Below are 22,402 nucleotides of genomic sequence, written 5' to 3' on the forward strand. Positions count from 1 at the left end.
GGAAAGAAATATAAACTGAGGCTGTAAACATGGAATATTCCTAAAATATTTAAATCATGCTTTTGAAATTGATCATTTCGGGAATATTATCTAGAAATAAAATCCAGGAACCAACTGCACAAAGGCTCCAGAAGCTTGACGTGATTTGAGCACGAAACTTTCATAATATGGGAGTAAGTCCCGCTATCGTTACCCCACAAGCACATGCCGTGTCGCTGCTATACAGACCTGATTTTCCCCATTAAACTGTATCATTTCAGTTCATTCTTTTTGGAGCTGTTTCTGGAGGTGTTACTGAGTCAGGAATGTAGGAACTGGACCGTAGTTTTTTTTTGTAGGTAACAGCAGTTAGAGTTTTCCCATGAAATGTTCTGGTGTCTGGGAGTCAGAGGAGAGAACTGGATTGGATTGAGGATTGGCTGACTGACAGGGAGCAGAGGGTCGGGATAAATGGGGGAAAAATGATCCTTCTTAGGCTGGCGAACTGTAACAAGCGGGGTGCCACAGGGGCCAGGCCTCGGATCTCAACTCTTTCCAATCTATATCAATGATCTGCAAGCAGGGACAGAGTGTAACACGACAACATTTGTGAATAATACACAATTTGTGGGAAAGCAGGCGGTGAAGAGGATGTAAAAATATTCCAGATGGATCTAGATATACTCGGAGAATTGGATAGCTTTTGGCAGATGGAGTTCAATGTGGATAAATGCGAAAGGCAAATTATTATCCTTCTGGAAAGCAGTTTCAAAATCTGTCTGGACAGAGGGATCTGGCTGTCTCTGTCCAGAATCACAGAAAGTCAGTATGCGGGTAAAATGTATAATTTAAAAGGGAATTTGAATGTAAGCAAATATTGTAAAAAAACTGGAGTCAGAAAGTAGAGAAATATTGTTTCAATTGTGTGGATGAAGTCACAACTGGAATATTGTGTCCAGTTTTGGTCCCCTTACTTGTGGAAAGATGAGGTGGTATTACATCCAGCACTTTTTCCCTTCCTTCTCTATGTGCGGTATGCTTTGTCTGCAAGAAACCATACCTTTCACTGTGTACTATTTCATGTGACAAAAATAAATCAAATCCAATCAAATCCGGCTGTCAGAATGAGATTACCGGGGCGACTGGCGAGTTACATCCACAGGTCGACTTGGCGAGTGGTGAAAACTGATATCACTGCTTCTGATCTTCACCAGTACAGACAGTGAAATGGAACATTGTTCGGGAACGTTCCTGATTTTACAATGTTGTTACGAAAGAAATGGTTAATAATCTGTGGGAGATATTGAAAAAATATGTCCATTTGCCAGGCTTTGGCGGTTGGCTCGTTGGTCTAGGGGTATGATTCTCGCTTAGGGTTACGGTATTATAAATGCGAGAGGTCCCGGACGAGCCCCGGAATTATTTTTATTTTTTTTCCAAAGTAGATTCCGAAAATGATTAAAATCAGGAGCAGATTCAAGTTCCCGAGAAATCATTGCAGAGAATATATTACTGCAGAACATGGTCCATTTACCAGTAACCAGATCGTTGTCTGGGATGGAGAATTTGAGCTGTGAAGAGAGACTGGATTGGATCAGACTGTTCTATTTAGAGCAGTGAAGGCTGAGAGGAGACCTGATTGAGGCATATAAGGAATGGACAGGGTGGATCGGAAGCTGCTGCTGCTTTATAGCACGGGCATTCGACCTCTGACCTTCGGGTAAGCGTTCTCCAAGGCGGCCTTCACGACACACGACAGCGCAGAGTCGCTGAACAGAGACTGATAGCCAAGTTCCGCGCACATGTGGAAGGGTCTCAACCGGGATCTTGGGTTCATGTCGCCGTATCTGTAACCCCCCGTGACTTGTCTGGGTTTGCAAACCCTCAATTACTGTACTGTCTGGAGACAATACACATCTCTTTAACCTATGCATAATGCTCTTTCTACTCACATTTTCGTCATCTTTAAGACTTGAATTGCAGGTTAGGTGTAAAGATTCGCATTCTAATCAGTAATCTGTAAACTGTCTATGCTGTTATATGCTCTGTCTGAGGCCAGAACTCTCCATTCACCTGGCGAAGGGGCAAACCCCAAAAGCTCATCAATGATCTGGATGATAATGTGGTAAATTGGTTCAGTAAATTTGCTGACGATATAAAGTTGGGAGGAGTAGTGGACAGTGAGGCAGGTTTTCAAAGCTTACAGAGGGATTTGAGTCAGCTAGAAAAATGGGCAGAAAAATGGCAGATGGAGTTTAATGCAGGCAAGTGTGAGGTGTTGCACTTTGGAAGGACAAACCAAGGTAGAACATACAAAGTTAACGGTAGGACACTGAAGAGTGCAGTAGAACAGAAGGATCTGGGAATACAGATACAGAATTCCCTAAAAGTGGCGTCACAGGTAGATAGGGTCGTAAAGAGTGCTTTTGAAAATTGGCCTTTATAAATCAAAGTATTGAGTATAAGAGTTGGAATGTTATGGTGAGGCTGTATAAGACATTGGTGAGGCCGAATTTAGAGTACTGCATGCAGTTTTGGTCACCTAATTACAAGAAAGATATTAATAAGGTTGAAAGAGTGCAGAGAAGGTTTACAAGGATGTTGCCGGGATTTGAGAAACTGAGTTCCAGAGAAAGGTTGAATAGGTTAGGACTTTATTCCCTGGATCTTAGAAGAATGGGGGGAGATTTGATAGAGGCGTACAAAATTATAATGGGTATAGATAGAGTGAATGCAAATAGACTTTTTCAACGGAGGCGAGGGGAGGAAAAAAAAGTAGAGGACATGGGTTAAGGGTGAAGGGGAAAGGTTAAAGGGAATATTGGGGGGGAGGGCTTCTTCACACAGAGAGCGGTGGGAGTGTGGAATGAGCTGCCGGATGAAGTGGTAAATGCGGGTTCATTTTTAACATTGAAGAAAAGCTTGGACAGGTACATGGATGAGAGAGGTGCGGAAGGATATGGTTCAGGTGCAGGTAAGTGGGACTAGGTAGAAAAATGGTTCGGCACAGCCAGGGAAGGCCAAAAGGCCTGTTTCTGTGCTGTAATGTTCTATGGGAATGGGGAATAAATGCTGCAGCTGCGGCGCAAAGAATGACATGTTGGACTTTTCATCGTTATCTGGTGGGATATTCAAAGATTGTGGTCAAGAACTCATTTGAGTCGGCTTTTTAGATAAGGAACTGGTGGATCAATGCTTTCAGAGAAGTGAAACTGCCGCCCCGAAAGTCAAACAATCCCCACAGTCAGAAGAAGGGCATTCGGCCCATCGAGACTACACCAACAGCAATCCGACCCAGGCCGCATCCCCACATACTGAGTTTACCCCCAATAAAGGGGCAGTGAAGACGTATTTCCGACGAGGATGGGACGCAAACCCAAATGTGTAGAACGCAATGAAGTAGCAATCCATCGCCTTCACCACTGGGCCACCTCGTCATACAAAAATGCCCTTTCTATTCACCTCTTGAACAAAGAACACATTTCTCCTGTAGGATAATGTTGTGTTTCTACTTTCTCGTTAATTTTGCTTCGTTGTTACCCTTCCAATCTATTTAAATCCCGAGAAAATAAAGAGGGAGACAATTCCCTGTTTGGTTTTTGAATTCACCAAACACAACACAGATGTAAAAGATCTGTGAGCTTGTGGCGCAACGGTAGCGCGTCTGACTCCAAGATCAGAAGGTTGTGTGTTCAAATCACGTCAGATTCAAGGAACAGTTATTCATCCGTCCTTGGATCTGGATGAAATTTATTGTTCCTGAAATGACGAATTTCAAAACGATGAGAGATACAGTACTTTATGTATTTGCTCAATCTGCGCCTGTACCTCGGGCAATAAAAAGACAATATAATGAAAGGAATGTATCTCAGCTGTAAAGCACTTTGAAACTTCCAGCGGTTTGGGAAAAAAAAACACATTTCGAGACAAGATAAAAGCAAAATACTGCCAATGCTGGAATCTGAAACAACCATTGAAAATGCGGGAAAAACTCAGCAGGTCTGACATCATCTGTGGAGAGAGACCAGCTGAGATAGTCCAGAATGTTCAGACTTCAAGTCACCCCGTCTTTCCTCCAAAATTAAAAAGAACATGCGGTTTGATATGAACAGGAAACGCACCTTTCTGTCTCCACCTGATTTGTGTTTTTTTTCTTTATGCACCCATCTCATTCTCTTTCCTGCTAATTCAAAAGTCTTAATTAATGCGTTGAAGCCGCTGTTTGCTGCATTAAATGGTTCTCCGTATTGGGGAAAATAACTGATCTCGTCAGAAGTGAGTTGTCGTTCCGGAAGTGTAAATGGCAAGTGTACAATGCGTTTCGGCAATGACAGGGTCAGTTCCTCGTTAGTATAGTGGTTAGTATCCCCGCCTGTCACGCGGGAGACCGGGGTTCAATTCCCCGATGGGGAGTTCAGCGCAATTTTATTATGCCAAATTGTACGTGTGTTGTTCTCGAATTTTGAAAACGGCAAAAATAAAAGACTGTCAAGAATTGAAACTTTCGAAAATGGAAATCTTTACATTTGTTCGGAAACTTTTCGTGACCCGAGATCAACGTTCGTTCAATTCATCAGCATTTTGGCTCACCTTTGACGTGGCGACGCCACGGAGTCAACACCTTGAATGTCAACACCCTGACATTAGCACAATGTCAATAAATGCTGTGATTTCATATTTTTCAGTTCTATTTTTGGATGATCCACTGATTCCAAATCCCTGAAAACACAAAGGAAACCTCCAATGTTTTCCAATATTGGAAATCCCTTTGAGTCTGTGAGTTGTGAAGATTCATGCAGCGTGAGGAATGGAATATTAATGCATGATTGTAAGAGCAGGAAGGTTCACTTAGAGCTGGACAACATTTTGGTGAGGCCACCGCTGGAGGACAGTGTGCAGTTCCGGTCAAATCACTACAGTCAGGATTTGATTGCACTGGGGACGGTGCAGTGTCCATTTACCAGGGACCAGATCGTAGACTGGGATGGAGAATTTGAGCTATGAAGAGAGATTGGATTGGATCAGATTATTTTATTTAGAGCAGTGAAGGCTGAGAGGAGACCTGATTGAGGTGTATAAGAAACGGACAGGGTGGATAGGAAGCTGCTGCTGCCTCACAGCACCAGGGACCCGGGTTTGATTCCCGGTTTGACTCAGTGTCCGTGTGGAGTCTCCATGTTTCCCCGTGTTTGCGTAGATTTTCTCTGGGTGAGCAAAGATCAAAGAAAATTACAGCACAGAAACAGGCCCTTCGGCCTTCCAAGCCTGCATCGATCATGCTACCCGACTTATCTAAACCCTCCTTCCATTCCGGGGACCAGATCCCTCTATTTCCATCTTGTTCATGAATTTGTCAATACACCTCTAAGAAGTCACTACCGTATCCATTTCCACTACATCCGTGGCAAAGAGTTCCAGGCACCCGCCACTCCTTCCCTCATACATCTCCTTTAAACCTTGTCCCTCACACCTTAAACCTTTGCCTCCGAGAGACTGATTCTTTCACCCGGGGGAAAAAAAAAGCTTCTGACTATCCACTCTGTCCATGCCTCTCGTAATCTTGTGGACTTCTCGCAAGTCGCCCCTCAACCTCTTTCGTTCCAGTGAGGACAAAACAAGTTTCTCGAACCCCTCCTCATAGCTAATGCCATCCTCAGCAGGCAACATCCTAGTAAATCTTTTCTGCACCCTCTCCAAAGCCTCCACATTCTTCTGGTAGTTTGGCGGTCGGAACTGAACACTAAATTCCAAGTGCAGCCTCAGTAAGGTTCTATAAAGCAGCAACATGACTTGCCAATTTTTAAACTCAAGGTCTCAGCCGACGAATGCAAGAATGTTATGTGCCTCCTTGACTACCTTCTCCACCAGCATTGCCAATTTCAAAGACCTGTGGACCTGTCCACTCAGATCCCTTTGGCTATCAATACTCTGATGGGTTCTGCCATTTACTATATATTTCCTATCTGTATTAGACCTTCCAAAATGAATGAACCCACATTTGTCCGGATTAAATACCATCGGCCATCTCTCTGCCCAAGTCTCCAACTGATCTATATTCTGCTGTATCCTCTGATGGCCATCATCACTACCCAGAAATCCACCATTGTTTGTGTTGTCTGCAAACTTACTAATCAAATCAGTTACATTTTCCGCCAAATAATTTATATGTTACAAACAGCAAAGGTCCCAGCACTGAACTCTGAGGAACACCACTTGCCACAGCCCTCTATTCAGAAACAAATCCTTCCACTGTGATCCTCTGCCTTCTTTGACTGGGTAAGAAGTCTCACAACACCAGGTAAGAGTCCAATCAATTTATTTGATCTTAAACTCACCTGCTTCCGGGGTTTGCCCCTTTGTCGGGTGATGACGCAAGGATATTTTGGCCTTGGAGGGAGTGCAGAGGAGGTTTACTAGGCTGATGCCGCAGTTGAGGGGGTTGAACTATGAGGAGAGGCTGAATAAACTAGGCTTGTACCCGTTAGAGTTTAGAAGAATGAGGGGAGATCTCATTGAGACGTATAAGATGATGAATGGGATGGATAGGATAGAGGCGGAGAGGCTCTTCCCGCTCAGAAAGGACAGTAAGACTAAAGGCCACAGCCTCAAGATAAAGTGGGGCGGTTTAGAACGGAGTTGAAGAGGAACTTCTTCGCTCAAAGGGTGGTGAATCTCTGGAATTCTCTGCCCGTTGAAGTGGTGGAGGCTGCCTCGCTAAATATATTTAAGACGCGGGTGGATAGGTTTTTGATAGGCAAGGGGATTAAGGGTTATGTGGAGAGGGCGGGAATGTGGAACTGAGACACGACAGGTCAGCCATGATCTTATTGAATGGCGGGGCAGGCTCAAGGGGCTAGGTGGCCTACTCCTGCTCCGATTTCTTATGTTCTTATGAATGGGCAAACCCCGAAAGCTTGTGGGTTTACGAACAAATAAACCGATTGGACATTAACCTGGTGTTGTGAGACTTCTTACTCTGTTTACCCCAAACCAACGCCGGCATCTCTACATCATGACTTCATCAAAACAGAGAGTGAAATGGAACATTGTTCAATAAATCTCTCAGTGGTCAAAAAAAATTGTCTAACTTTGGCACACTTTGAAAAGTTCAGGGGATAGATGGCCGTGGGTGGCTCGTTGGTCTAGGGGTATGATTCTCACTTTGGGCACAGTATTAGAATGCGAGAGGTCCCGGGTTCAAATCCCGGACGAGCCCTGCAATTTTTTTTTTCCTAAAGATAATTCTTTGCAATGAAGGTGGCGACAACGAGTGAAAGACGAAGCAATGTTTACCTCCCGCGAACTCATTGCAGAGAAAATATCTCTGAGAACTCGGAAAGCAACCATACAGTCTGACAGGACTGGGAATCCCAGTCAGATTTTAATTTTTCCATGTATTCCTTTAATTCCGGTGTCCCCAAAGATTAGCGCGGGCCTCTGGATCACCAGCCCAGTGACATCACCTTTCATCCCTGTAATCAGAAACACTTCACTCAGCTCGTTATTAAACCTCTTCCTCCACAGAATTTTATTAAACTATTTGCTACAAAGCCTGTTGCTCCATTCGGGGGCATCAATAATTTATTAAGATCACGCAAAAAAGATAGATTTCTTCGGAGGAGGCTAAAATAATGAGGTGAGAAAATGTAATGGACAAAACAACAAGGAAATACATTCTGAGAAAGCGCCCCGCAATGTTTGCAAGAAAATGCAGAGCTTTCAGCTGAAGAAGGAAATCTCAGTTTGCCGGAAGTTTTACCAGATTTCTGCATAAAACGACCGCGACAGGACTTGAACCTGTAATTTTCTGAGACCATCATCACCAGAATTACCGAAGTCAGACGCCTTATCCATTAGGCCACGCGGTCAACAGATGCAAGTCATGCCCAAATGTTAGCGCCATGTGAATAACTGCCGTGATCATATTTATTTTCAGTTTTGTTTTTAGTTACTTCACTGATTCCCAGATGCCAAAAAAATTAAGTGGAATCCCCAGAGTTTGTCAACAGCAGAAATCTAACGTCCACTTCTAACATTCTTTTGGTGCCTGTCTGTGTGGAGATTGCACGCTCTCCCCGTGTCTGCGTGGGTTTCCTTCGGATGCTCCGGTTTCCTCCCATCTCCAACGACGAGCAAATTTGGTAGATTGGCCAGGCTAAATTGACCCTTACTGTTAGGCGGATTAGCAGATTAATTACGTAGAGTGACAGGGAGGGATTCACTGTCGGAGAGTCGGTGCAGAATATCTGGGCCGAATGGCCTCCTTCCGCACTGTCGGGATGCTATGCCTCTTGCACTTCCTGTCTTCAATCTTCAATGCCTGTCCTCAAATCCTTCTGCTAGCAGCTAATGCAGGAACTTCCCCCTGTGAACCTTAGTTCAATATGTTCTACTCTTTTACACCTCTCTTCCAGCGCCACTCAATCCCTTTTGCTGCACAGAGAGAAACTCCGAGTTATCCAGCCATACCTTGGAGCTAAAATCCCTCACTGCTGGATCCAAAACAGTAAATCTCCTTTCCCCCTTCATAAGGACTCTCACACACTTTGTAAAGTCTGGTTCCCGGGTCTGGGGGCAATCCTAAAACAGCTACAGTTAATCAGGGCTTCATAAAGATTGAGCAGAACTTCCCAGTTTTTATACTCAGTATCTCCAGTTATGAAGCCAAACATCCAATCCGCCTTCCTGACGACTCTCTTAAAATCGTCTCTCTCCTTCAAAGATCTCTCTGACCCTCAGGTCCCCCTGAGCCTGCACACTGCTCAGAACTGGACCATTCAGTTTCTATTGCCTCTCCCCATCTCTTCTGTCAAAATGCAGCACTGTTCCTGAGTGTGGGATTATTAATTTGTCTCTGCTACAAAATCAGTGAGAGTTGAGACTGCAGCTTATGTTTCTCCACTGTTAGGCTGACAGCACCGTGGTTGTTCCCTCACCTCAGGGACAGCAGCAGTTTAAGAAAGCAGCAAACCACCACCTACTTAAGGCCGGTTAGGGATTGGCAATGAACGTTGGCCTAGTCAGTGGTACCCACCTCTCGAAATGAATAAAACAAATAAAAACTCGCAACTCCAACTGGAGACGGAGAGACACAGAACAAATCTCACTCACATGCATGTGTTGGATACAATATGAATCACCCAATCACATTCCCGAACAGAGGGTAAAAGGCAGTCGAAATTGAGCGATCGTTATCCACTTCCAGTTTAACCAGAGTTTTATACAAGAACAGAGAAGGTCTTAACACAACAGACAACATTTTAACCCAACATGGAACATCATGAGATCAGATAATTAACATTAGCAAAACGGAAAACATCTTCGCGGAGAATATTTTGACACAACAGAGCAGTTCAGAGGAGGTTCACTGGGCTGAGACCTGAGATGAGGAGGTTAGCCTATGAAGAGAGACTGGATAGACTGGGTCTGTACTCGTTGGAGTTTAGAAGGATGACGGGGGGATCTTAGAGAGACATATAAGATAATGAAGATGATAGATAGGATAGAGGTAGAGAGATTCTTCCCGCTCAGAAAGGATAGCAAGACTAGAGGACACAGCCTCAAGATAAGGGGTGGGGGGCAGTTTAGATCGGATTTGAGGAGGAACTTCTTCACTCAAAGGGAGGTGAATCTCTGGAATTCACTGCCCATTGAAGTGGTGGAGGCTCCCTCGCTAAATATATTTAAGTCACGGGTAGATAGGTTTTTGATAGACAAGGGAATTAAGGGTTATGGGGAGAAAGCGGGAAAGTGGAACTGATCCACTATCAGATCAGCTATGATCTTATTGAATGGCGGGGCAGGCTCGAAGGGCGAGATGGCCTACTCCTGCTCCTATTTCTTATGTTCTTGTGTAACAGGGAACACGTTTACAGGACAGGGCATATATTAAGAGAGTATTTTTAAAATATTGACACAAGATGGATCATATTTACACAGCCGGGAAGGCATTTTAGACAACAGCAGAAAACATTTCTCAACAACAGAGAGCACAGTTACACAGCAGGAAATATATTTATAAACACCTATTTGCAACAGAACATTCCTTTTAAAATAGTGATCGACTCTCCAATTCCGTATCTTGCCGGTTTCCCAACACTTTGTCTGTCGTTCCATGTGTCCAAGCAGTCTCTCATGCTGCTATTGTGTGTTTTTCTCTGTCTATTGTATTCTCGGTGAGATGCAGTGATGTCTCCTCACACTGGTGTTCCTATTAAACGATGGAGAAGTGACCATCTGTCTGACTACATTGATGGGCAGCAGGGTAAGATTTTTGCCGTAGCAGAGTGGCGCAGCGGAAGCGTGCTGGGCCCATAACCCAGAGGTCGATGGATCGAAACCATCCTCTGCTATTCCTGCTCATACTGATGATAAAACAACTTAACGGTAACTGTGAAGCAGTTGTGGCTTTTACCTGGAGAACATCAACTGTTATTTGGCTTCCCTTTTCCCCGAAAAACCTCGATCTGGAGTAAATGGCTTTTTCTGCAACCAGAGCCTGACACAAGAAGAGGGAACATCTTAACACAACATGCAACAATTTACAGACAAAAAAGGTCCTCACGGAGAATCTTTTTTACACAACAGGGAACACGTTTGCAAGGGAAGGCGATTTGTGAACAGAAAAGAAGAAAAAATATTTACAGAGCCGGAAACACAACAGGGCAGCATATTTCACAACAGCAGAAAGAAAAAAACACTCACCAACATTTGAGACAGTTACCTGGGTAAGATTGGTCTGGAGAAATATTGGCAAAACACGGATAATTGGGAATAACTCCGAGGGAAAAAGACAATGGGCAGCATGAACACTTTGGGCCGAAGGGCCTGTTTCCATGCTGTAACCCTCTATATCATAGAGCACAGCAGGAAATATATTTACAAACAGTGAAACACTTTACACAACAACAGTGAACACCTTTGAGCAATAGTTCAAAGCAGGACAGCTGTACAGCAGGAAATATGCTTACAAGAATATATTTGCAACAGGAAACTAATTTAACATGTGAGTGATCAATTCCGGGTCCTGCCGGTTTCCCGGAACCTTTGTCTTTCGTCACTCATTTACAAACATTCTCTTCTGCTGTTTTTGTGCGTGTCTTTCTCTGTCCGTTGCATTCTTGGTGTTCTGCAGTGGAATTGCGTGGCCAGACTGAAGCTCCCTCACACTCGTGCTGGAGTTAAACAACAATGTGGAAGTGAATATCTGAATGGCTACATTGATAGGCAGCAGGGGGAGCTGGATTTACCAGAGCAAAGTGACGCAGCGGAAGTGTGCTGGACTGATCATTCAGAGGTTGATGCGTCGAAACCATTCTCTGCTATTTCCTGTTAACGATGATAACAAAACTACTTGACAACAATTCTGCAACATTTCCGTGGAATATGCAAGCATTTGCATTGGCTCCGCTTTTCTGTTTTCATCCTCAAACTGCAGTAAATCACTTTGATCTGCACATAAACTGTAGATACTGTGAACATGCACCAGGATATATTAGTGACCGAGGTCATGGTGTGCAGGGCACAATTTCAGAATTTGTGGATGATGTGAAAGTTGGGAGCATTCTGAACTCTGAGGAGGATAGTGTAAAACTGTAAAAAGGACAGAGACAAGTTGACGGAATGAGTGGACAAGTTACAGCTGAAATTCAAAGCTGAGAATTGTGAAGTGATTCATTCTGGTAGGAAGATTATAGAGACACAATGAAAAGTAAAAGGGCCGGGTTCAATTCTGGCCTTCAGTGACTGTGTGTATTTTCCACATTTTCTCTGTGCCCACTTGGCTTTCCTCCGGGTGCTCTGGTTGCCCCCACACTCCACTGATAGGGGAAATGGACTTACCATGCTAAATTTCCCCGAATGTCCCCCAGTATGTTTAGATTAGGAGAACTAACAGGGTAAATATGTGAGGTTGAGTGGATAGGTCAGAAAATCAGTGCACACGCAATGGGCCGAATGGCCACATTCTGCACTGTAGGGATTCAATGATAGAAGTTGTCATATTCCAGTCAAGAGTTCATCAAGAACCAGGGAAAAATATTCAAGATAAGTATCAAAACTGCAGCGATTCAGTGCCTAATGTGCATATCTTTGGAAACTAAAGCAACATTTAACATGGCCAATCCACCTCACCTGCACATCTTTCAACCAGGGAGCAAACCAGAGCACCCAGAGGAAACCCACGGGGGAGAATGTGCAAAATCAGCAAAGGTCAGAACCAAAGTCAGGTCTCGGGGCTGTGAGGCGGGGGAGCGGGATTAGATAGAATGTTGTTTCAATAACACCAAATGGGTTGTTACTGCATTGTAAAGATTCTGTGGTTTGTGAATCTACAATATAATCCTACTGAATGGAGCAGCAGGCTTGAGGGACCATGTGATCCACTTCTGATCCGATTTATTGTGCTGCTGTGTCCAGGAAGCTGCTAATTGATTTCTCATCATTAAATCAGAATTTACTCCAAATATATAAATGTAGCAACCCTGTGCTCAGTGACAAACACTGACTCGTGGATCAGTACCTGGGACTTCGATGTTGTGGCCATTTCAGAGACATGGATAGAGCAGGGGCAGGAATGGTTGCTGCAGGTCCCGGGGTTCAAATGTTTTAGTCGGAGTAGAGAAGGAGGTAGGAGGGGGGGAGGGGTAGCTTTATTGGTCAGGGATTGTATCACAGTGTCAGAGAGGAAGTTTGATGAGGACTTGTCTGTTGAGGTAGTATGGGCGGAGATTAGAAATAGGAGAGGAGAGGTCACCCTGTTGGGAGTCTTTTATAGACCTCCTAAAAGTTCTAGAGAGGTTGAGCAAAGGATTGCGGAGACGATCCTGGTTCGGAGTGAAAGTAATAGGGTAATTGTTATGGGGGACTTTAACTTTACTAATATTGATTGGAATTGTTATAGCTCTAGCTCGTTAGAGGGGTCAGTTTTTGTTCAAAGCGTGCAGGAAGGTTTCTTGACTCAGTATGTAGATAGGCCAACTAGAGGTGAGGCTATATTGGATTTGGTGCTGGGTAATGAGCCAGACCAGGTGCTAGACTTGGAAGTTGGTGTGCATTTTGGTGATAGTGACCACAATTCGGTTACGTTCACCTTAATGATGGAAAGGGATAGGAATGAACCTCGGGCTAGTGGTTTTAGCTGGGGGAAGGGTAATTATGAGGCTATTAGGAGAGAATTAGGAAGCATAGGTTGGACTAGGAGATTACAGGGACTGGGAACGTCTGAAATGTGGAGTTTTTTTCAAGGAGCAGCTACTGCGAGTCCGTGATAGGTATGTCCCTGTCAGGCAAGGAGGAATTCGTAGGGCCAGGGAACCGTGGTGCACCAAAAAAGTTTCTTCGTTGGTTAAGAGGAAAAAGGAGGCTTATGTTCGGATGAGACGTGAGGGCTCGGGTAGTGCACTAGAAAACTTTAGATTGGCTAGGAGGGAGTTGAAGAGTGAGCTAAGAAGGGCTAAAAGAGGACATGAGAAGACTTTGGCTGATAGGATTAAGGAGAATCCTAAGGCGTTCTATAGGTATGGCAAGAACAGAAGGTTGGTTAGGGCAAGATTAGGGCCAGTTATGGACAGCAGAGGGAAGTTATGTGTGGAACCGGAGGAGATTGGAGAGGCATTGAACCAATATTTCTCTTCGGTGTTCACGCAAGGGGACATGGATATAGCTGAGGAGGACACTGGATTGCAGGGGAGTAGAATTGACAGTGTTGCAGTTGATAAGGAGGATGTGCTAGATATTCTGGAGGGCCTGAAAATAGATAAGTCCCCTGGTCCGGATGGGATTTACCCAAGGATTCTCTGGGAGGCAAGAGAAGTGATTGCGGAGCCTCTGGCTCTGATCTTCATAAGAACATAAGAACATAAGAAATAGGAGCAGGAGTAGGCCATCTGGCCCTTCGAGCCTGCCCCGCCATTCAATAAGATCATGGCTGATCTGTCGTGGCTCAGTTCCACTTTCCCGCCCTCTCCCCATAACCCTTAATCCCCTCTCTTATCAAAAACCCATCAACCCGCTTCTTAAAAATATTTAGCGAGGCAGCCTCCACCACTTCAACGGGCAGAGAATTCCAGAGATTCACCACCCTTTGAGTGAAGAAGTTCCTCCTCAACTCCGTTCTGAACCGCCCCCCCTTTATCTTGAGGCTGTGCCCCCTAGTCCTACTGTCTTTTTTGAGCGGGAAGAGTCTTTCCACCTCTATCCTATCCATCCCATTCATCATCTTATACGTCTCAATGAGATCTCCCCTCATTCTTCTAAACTCTAACGAGTACAAGCCTAGTTTATTCAGCCTCTCCTCATAGCTCAACCCCCTCAACTCCGGTATCAGCCTAGTAAACCTCCTCTGCACTCCCTCCAGGGCCAAAATATCCTTGCGCAGGTGCGGCGCCCAAAACTGCACACAGTACTCCAGCTGCGGCCTCACCAATGCCCTATACAGCTGCAGCAAGACCTCCCTACTTTTATATTCAATCCCCCTCGCTATGAAGGCCAGCATCCCATTCGCCTTCCTGACCACCTGCTGCACTTGCAGGCTGGGTTTTTGCGACTCATGCACAAGGACCCCGAGGTCCCTCTGCACCGTCGCCTGCTGCAGTTTTTCGCCACGTAAGTAATAGTCCTTCCTACCATTCTTCCTACCAAAGTGGACCACCTCACACTTGCCAACATTAAATTCCATTTGCCATTTCCTGGCCCATTCGCCCAGCCTATCTAGATCCTTCTGCAGACTCTCCACACCCTCCGCACAATTTGCCTTTCCCCCAATCTTGGTGTCATCAGCAAATTTCGACACCCTACACTCGGTTCCCTCCTCCAGATCATCTATATAAATGGTAAATAGCTGAGGCCCCAGCACCGACCCCTGGGGCACCCCACTAGTCACCAACCGCCAATCCGAATAGCACCCATTGACCCCCACTCTCTGCCTCCTATTTGACAACCAATCCTCTATCCACGCTAACACCCTACCCCCAACTCCATGTCCTCTGACCTTCTGCAGTAACCTCTTGTGAGGTACCTTATCAAACGCCTTCTGAAAATCCAGAAAGACCACATCCACCGGCTCTCCTCTATCCAGGTCGTCGTTGGCCTCTGGTGTAGTGCCGGAGGATTGGAGGTTAGCGAATGTTGTCCCATTGTTTAAGAAGGGGAACAGAGACTTCCCCGGGAATTATAGACCGGTGAGTCTCACTTCTGTTGTGGGCAAGGTTTTGGAAAAAATTATTCGGGATAGGATTTATAGTTATTTGGAGTGTAAAGAATTGATTGGAGATAGTCAGCATGGTTTTGTGGCGGGTAGGTCGTGCCTTACTAACCTTATTGAGTTTTTTGAGAAAGTGACCAAAGAGGTGGATGGGGGTAAGGCAGTGGACGTGGTGTATATGGATTTTAGTAAGGCGTTTGATAAGGTTCACCATGGTAGGCTTCTGCAGAAAATGCAGATGTATGGGATTGGGGGTGATCTAGGGAATTGGATCAGGAATTGGCTAGCGGATAGGAGACAGAGGGTGGTGGTTGATGGTAAATATTCATCATGGAGTTCGGTTTCGAGTGGTGTGCCTCAGGGATCTGTTTTGGGGCCACTGCTGTTTGTAATTTTTATTAATGATCTGGATGAGGGTATAGTTGGGTGGATTAGTAAGTTTGCTGATGACACCAAAGTCGGAGGTGTGGTAGATAGTGATGAAGGGTGTCATAGTTTGCAGGAAGACTTAGACAGGTTGCAGAGCTGGGCCGAGAGGTGGCGGATGGAGTTTAATGCGGAGAAGTGTGAGGTAATTCACTTTGGTAGGAATAACAGATGTGTCGAGTATAGGGCTAACGGGAGGACTTTGAATAGTGTGGATGAGCAGAGGGATCTAGGTGTATGTGTACATAGATCCCTGAAAGTTTGGAGTCAAGTAGATAAGGTTGTTAAGAAGGCATACGGTGTCTTGGCGTTTATTGGTAGGGGGATTGAATTTAGGAGTCGCAGCGTCATGTTGCAACTGTACACAACTCTGGTGCGGCCGCACTTGGAGTACTGTGTGCAGTTCTGGTCCCCACATTACAGGAAGGATGTGGAGGCTTTGGAGAGGGTGCAGAGGAGGTTTACCAGGATGTTGCCTGGTATGGAGGGGAGGTCCTATGAGGAGAGGCTGAGGGATTTGGGGTTGTTTTCGCTGGAAAGAAGGCGGCTAAGAGGGGATCTTATTGAAACATATAAGATGATTAGAGGTTTAGATAGGGTGGATAGTAATAGCCTTTTTCCTCTGATGGAGAAATCTAGCAGGAGGGGGCATGGCTTTAAATTAAGGGGTGGTAGTTATAGGACGGATGTCAGGGGTAGGTTCTTTACCCAGAGGGTGGTGAGGGATTGGAATGCCCTGCCTGCTGCAGTTGTAAATGCGCCTAGTTTGGGGGCGTTTAAGAGATCTGTGGATAGGTTTATGGACGAGAAGGGATTGGTTTAGGTTAGTGGGTCATTGTTTTGTAACTGCTCGGCACAACATCGTGGGCCGAAGGGCCTGTTCTGCGCTGTATTGTTCTATGTTCTATGTTCGTGGTTAAGCAATGTCTCAGTTTTAATATTCTTATCCGTGTTTCCAAATCCCTCCATGTCCTCAGCTCTTCCTGCCTTTCGTCATCTCCAGCCGAACAATCCTCTGAGATATCTGAACGCCACTGATTCTGCCCTCGTGATAAGAAGTCTCACAACACCAGGTTAAAGTCCAACAGATATATTTGTTAGCAAAACCACTAGCTTTCGGAGCGCTGCTCCTTTATCGCCTTACCTGATGTTTTTTTCTGAGAACTGAGACTGCAGCTTCTGTTTCTCCAAGAGAATCTCTCTGGATAAAGCCGGAATTTACAGGGATTTCTGTCACTGAGGCAATGTCTGGCGGTCTGTGTCTCACTGCTCCAACTCACTCTATCCCTCCATCCCCTCTCATCAACTCTATATGAAGGCGGGATCTTGTTGTTTAGTGACTGAGTGCACACAATCTGTATCTACATCTGATCAAATAGAATTCAGCTTGTGAACAATATCACCATTTGAACCAGCTCTGGGTTAACCTAGGCACAGCTCTGATTGGCTGCAGCCCCCTGAATCTGGGGAACAGACACTGTGAGCATCGCCGGCCTCAGAGGCTTTCACACTTACTGAGCTGGGAAACTCCAACTCATCCCCGAGAATCCACAGCACAGAGCGAGAGGAGAGGAAAACCTGTCCTGGGAGCTGTCAATCTGAGACACAGTTTGACCTGTCAATGTGCAGATGTGAAGCTGCTCCTTCCATTCCCAATCTGCTATAACCAGGAGTTCCTAACGCCCAATAATGACCAGCTTGCAGCAATGTGTTTGAATGAACACGATGTCATATCATCCAAGCAGCATTTTGAAATGATCATTCAGTGTATTCTGATGAAATTTATTTCTTATGTTCTGTGTGTCATTCCATAAGAATCTTCCTCTGAAATGAGACCTTGTTTTGTCCTTGCGCTCCTGATGCTGTTGTTTTTCAATCTGCTCACATTCTGATTTCCCTCATGGAACCAGAGAAAGGGAACAGCACTGAATCATTCGGCTTATCTTGTCCATGCCAGCCCGAGGGCACCCAGGTGTCCTCTTCAAGCTCACCTTCCTGCACTCGGCCCGGAGCCATGGAGCTGAAAGCATGATGGTGATCCACATACTTGGCACCAGAAAAAGGTCCGGCTCTGGGGCTGCCGGAAGCAAACGCTTTCAGCGATAGTCGCTGCAAGCAGGACTCGAACCTGCAGCGAGGAAACCCCATTGGATTTCTAATCCAACACCTTCACCACTCGGCCATCGCAGCACCACCGTTCGCCTCCCCCTCATATAATCACCTCAGTAGCGTTCACACTAACTTCATCAGGCACCGTTATTGTCCAAAGCTCAGTGTGTGAGCTGAAATTTGTTCCTCTACTTTTGTATCTTTGTCTCTGACGGAGAAGTCATTTACTAGGTCAAAGACATGTTTTTGTATCTCAGTAATTTTTCATGAGAAACGAATTAGTTCCGAATTAAAAAAAAGAAAACCCTCAATTGTAATTCATTATACTATTGTTTCTGACTGAGAATTCATTGATTCGTTTTCAGGCCCTTTTTTTCATTTAAACAAATTTTCCACTGACAACAATTTCAAACTCGATTTTCCATTAGACACAGATGGATCATGAAAATATTTATGTGAATGTTCTTTAAGCAGGCCCCCTCCCCTCCCCTCCCCTCCCCTTCCCCTCCTCCACGCCCCTCCCCTCCCCCCAACCACCCCCTCCCCTCCCCTCCCCCCTCCCCTCCCCCTCCCCTCGCCAGTTCTCAGCCAGACACTGACTGGTTACAAGTTTATTTTACTTTTTACAGAAAATAAATCCCTGGCCCATGATCTGCTTTTCTCCTGTTCTCAGGCACATTCACTTTCAACAAGGGCGCAATAACTGGTTTGAAGAGTCAGAGTCAGACTGCAGTCACCTCGTTTCTCTCTCCATCCCTTTATCTCAGAGTCACCTTACACCATATCCTGCAGCCTGATTTGGCCAAGTTGAGCGAATGGGTCAATGATTGGCAGATGCAGTATATTTTGAATAAATGTGAAGTGGTCCAATTTGTTAGCAAACACGGGAAGACAGATTATGTTCTGTTTGGTCATAAATTAGGAGAAGAGAATGTGCAACCAGAACAGAGTGTCCTCATGCACCAGTCACTGAAGGGAAACATGCCGCTGTAGCAGGCAGTAAAAAATGCAAATGGCATGGTGGCCCTCATAGCGAGAGGCTTCGAGTACAGGAGCAGGGATGTCTTGATGCAATTATACAGGGTCTTGGTGAGGCCACAGCTGCAGTTTTGTCTTCTTATCTGAGGAAGGATGTTCTTTGGACTGTGGGAGAAAACCCATGCAAACATTGGGAGAACATGCAAACTCCACACAGGCAGTGACCCAAGCCCCGAATCGAATCCAGGTCTCTGGAGCTGTGAAGCAGCAATGCTAACCATTGTGTTACCATGCCGAGTCAAACTTATCCAACTGCGTTTGGTGTCTGTGAGATCTCCGAGTCTCTCTCGTGTAAAATAAAACGATTTTCCAATCACAAAGTTCCCACTAATCCCCCTGCTGAGCCCCAAAGTTAGATTTCAAGGCACTGTTTCATTAAATTCAAGATTTGAGTTGGAAGTTAGAGAACATGTCAGCTACCCCGTGCCTGCATATCTTACCTCCAATCCTCACTTTATGTCACTGAATCCGCTACTAGTAATTAATGCAAGATAAAATATAGAAATGAAGCATATCTTCTCTGATTTGATATATTAAAGAGCGCGGTAAAGTGGTACAGTAATTCGCAGTGCTGCCCATGTTTGATTCGGGCCTTGGGTGACTGCATGGAGTTTACACGTCCTCCTCGTGTCTGCGTGGGTTTCCTCTGGGTGCTCCAGTTTCCTCCCTCACTCCAAAGACTGGCTAGGTGCATTGGCCATGCTAAATTGGTCCTTAGGTCCCAGGATGTGGAGGTTCGGGGGATTAGCCATGGTAAAATTGCGCGAAATATGTTCTTTCAGAGAATCTGTTCAGACTCCTTGGGCTGACTGGTTTCCTTCTGCAATGCAGGGATTCTCTGCATACACAGTGTCTCCATTTATGAAACCAAGAATCCCATCCGTTTTCCTAACAACACTTTTAAAATTTCCTCCCACCTTCAAATATCTCTCTGAACCTCAGATCCCTCTGAGCCTGCACACTGCATAGAACGGGACCATTCTGTTTCTATTGCCTCTCCCCATCTTTGCTGTCAGAATGCAGCACTGTTCCTGAGTGTGGGATTAATAATGTGTCTCTGCTGCAATATCAGTGAGAGCTAAGGCGGCAGCTTCTGGTTCTCCAGGAGAAAAGTTCTGGATAAAGCCGGAATTTATAAGGATTTTTATCACTGAGACATTATCTGGCCGTCTGTATCTCACTGTCCTCACTCACTCTGTCTCTGTCTATCCCTCTACCCTCTCTGATCCACTCGATATGAAGGCAGGATGTTGTTTAGTGACTGAGTGCACAACTGGCCCGCACATCTTTGGACTATGGGAGGAAACCGGAGTACCCGGAGGAAACCCACGCAGATACGAGGAGAATGTGCAAACTCCACACAGACATTGACCTCAGCCGGGAATCGAGCCAATGTCCCTGGAGATGTGAAGCAGCAGTTTGAGGGGGAAAAAAAACAAATTGGCCGGTATGGGGATCGAACCCGCGACCTTGGCGTTATTAGCACCACGCTCTAACCAGCTGAGCTAACCGGCCACGAAACTCCGCGCCGCCCAGGGACAGTTATCAGGGCGGCTTGGGTCAATGTCTGTGGGAGTTTGCACATGATCCCCGTGTTTGCGTGGGTTTTCTCCGGGGGCTCCGGTTTCTTCCCACACCCCAAAAACGTGCTTTTTGGCTGATTGGTGTTAATAAATCGTCCCTAAATTGGATCTCCCTTAATCTAGCGCGCATATCATTCCCAAAATTTGCACCCCTTTATTGTGGAGTCCAGGAGATGTAGACAAAAGTCGTAGGTAGAAGAAGGATTGGAATGAGGCACTCACTGAGGTTAAAATGGGCGGCGCGGGCTTTTGCAGGGCCGAAGGCCCCGTTTCCTGTGCTGTGTTGTTCTTTGTTCTTTGTATTTTGTTGTCGGTCCCTCGATTCGAGGATGACATCCATTCAGGGCCATGAGTTTCTGCTATGGGTCTTCATGTGAGTGAACAGGCCCATTCTCAGCCCACAGAGCTTTCTTCTCTGTTACTGTCTTCTCTGCCTCCATTCTGCCTCATAAAAGCCTGCTGCCGATTGGGGGACAGGTTTTGACCATCTTCAACGATTTGTAACAAACTCTCCCAGTCATCAGCATGAATGCTGCCTCCCTTCAATCTGGAGGGTGTTGGGGAAACATTACTGATGGGATGTCTCTCACACTCTGAGGATTCGCTGATACACTGGTCACATGTACATCATTGTGCTAAAACCATCAACTATCAATGGCATGTGTGAGAGAGTGAGGTACTTTCCTATCTCCCCTTCTCTGATCCATTTTGTCGAAATGATTTTTGACAAAATCTTTCATTAATTTAAAGCCCAACATCAGGCCACCCTCAGCCTCGTTGTTTTGGAGAAAAGGCTCCAGATTCTCCATCCGTCACTCGACCATTTCGTGTTTCTGGAACTTCGACCAGATTTCTGCAGAAAGATGCTAGGACTCGAACCTGCAATCTTCTGATACTATCGCCACTTATCATGGGAACAATTAAACGCCTTAGCCATTAGGCCAGGCGGTCAAGCAACAAAACACGGTACTGAATGTCAGCATTTGTTACCGGCAGAGCATTCTCTTTCTCCTTCATGGTTCTTTTTATGGGCTGTGGGTGTCGCCTGCAGGACCAGCATTTGTTGCCCTCCTCTAATTGCCCTTCAAATGAAAGTGCCTTGTTCGGCCATTTCAGAGGGCAGTTAAGAGTCACCCTCATTGCTCTGGGTCTGGAGTCAGATGTCAGCCAGACCAGGTAAGGAGGGCAAACGGCTTCATCTAATGTGCACCGATGAACCAGATCATATTTTACTCCAATTGACAGTAGTTCCAAGGCCACCATTACTGAGACTAGCTTTCAATTCCAGATTGACTTCATCAATGAATTGAAATTCCACCAGCTGCCGCAGTGGGATTTACTCCGTGTTCCCAAATACTAGTGCGGGCCTCCGGATTACCAGCCCAGTGACATCACCTTTCATCCCTGAAAACAGAAGCAGTTCATTCAGCTCATTATTAAACCCCTTCCTGAGGAGATTAGAATTCCCTCCACAGAATTCTATTGAACGGATTGTATCAAAGCCTGTTGCTCCATTCGGGAGCATCAACAATTTATTAAGATCTCAAAGATAAGATTGATTTATTGGGCGGAGGATAAAATAATGAGGTGAGAAAACTGAATGAACAAAACAACAGGGAAATACATTCTGAGAAAGAGCCCTGCAATGTTAGCAAGAAAATGCAGAGCTTTCACCTGAAGAAGGACATCTCTTTTTTTTTGGAACTTCGACCAGATTTCTGCATAAAACGACCGCGACAGGACTCGAACTTACAATCTTCTGATACTATCACTGTCATATTGACCGAAGTCAGACGCCTTATCCATTACACCACACGGTCGACACATAATTCTTCCGATCGAATGTCAGTACCATGTGAATACCTACCGAGGTTATATTTATTGTCAGTTCTATTTTTGGATGCTTCGCTGATTCCCAGATGCCACAAACTGAAGGGGAATCCCCAGTGTTTGTAACCGGTAGAAAACTGAAGATCATTTCCAACATTCTTGGCTGCCTGTCTGTGTGGAGTTTGCACGGTCCCCCCATGTGTGTGTTTACTTCGGGTGTTCCGGTTTCCTCCCA

At 45.4% G+C, this 22,402-nt stretch overlaps 6 non-coding genes across 6 annotated transcripts; 3 read left to right on the forward strand and 3 right to left on the reverse strand.

The window, feature by feature from the left end:
* Positions 1 to 4,320: 4,320 nt before the first annotated feature.
* Positions 4,321 to 4,392, forward strand: trnad-guc (transfer RNA aspartic acid (anticodon GUC)). The gene has a single exon. It is a non-coding gene; the product is annotated as a tRNA-Asp (tRNA).
* Positions 4,393 to 7,110: 2,718 nt separating this feature from the next.
* trnap-ugg (transfer RNA proline (anticodon UGG)) lies at positions 7,111 to 7,195 on the forward strand. The gene is given in 2 exon segments: positions 7,111 to 7,146; positions 7,160 to 7,195. It is a non-coding gene; the product is annotated as a tRNA-Pro (tRNA).
* A 560-nt stretch (positions 7,196 to 7,755) lies between these two features.
* trnar-ucg (transfer RNA arginine (anticodon UCG)) lies at positions 7,756 to 7,847 on the reverse strand. Its single transcript is given in 2 exon segments — positions 7,756 to 7,791; positions 7,811 to 7,847. It is a non-coding gene; the product is annotated as a tRNA-Arg (tRNA).
* A 2,412-nt stretch (positions 7,848 to 10,259) lies between these two features.
* Positions 10,260 to 10,331, forward strand: trnam-cau (transfer RNA methionine (anticodon CAU)). The gene has a single exon. It is a non-coding gene; the product is annotated as a tRNA-Met (tRNA).
* Positions 10,332 to 17,714: 7,383 nt separating this feature from the next.
* On the reverse strand, positions 17,715 to 17,797 carry trnas-aga (transfer RNA serine (anticodon AGA)). Its single transcript has one exon. It is a non-coding gene; the product is annotated as a tRNA-Ser (tRNA).
* Positions 17,798 to 20,195: 2,398 nt separating this feature from the next.
* trnai-aau (transfer RNA isoleucine (anticodon AAU)) lies at positions 20,196 to 20,269 on the reverse strand. The gene has a single exon. It is a non-coding gene; the product is annotated as a tRNA-Ile (tRNA).
* Positions 20,270 to 22,402: the final 2,133 nt, after the last annotated feature.

Source organism: Carcharhinus amblyrhynchos, unplaced genomic scaffold (assembly GCF_965287045.1).
Source record: "Carcharhinus amblyrhynchos unplaced genomic scaffold, sCarAmb.v2.hapA scaffold_42, whole genome shotgun sequence".
Lineage (NCBI taxonomy): Eukaryota > Metazoa > Chordata > Chondrichthyes > Carcharhiniformes > Carcharhinidae > Carcharhinus > Carcharhinus amblyrhynchos.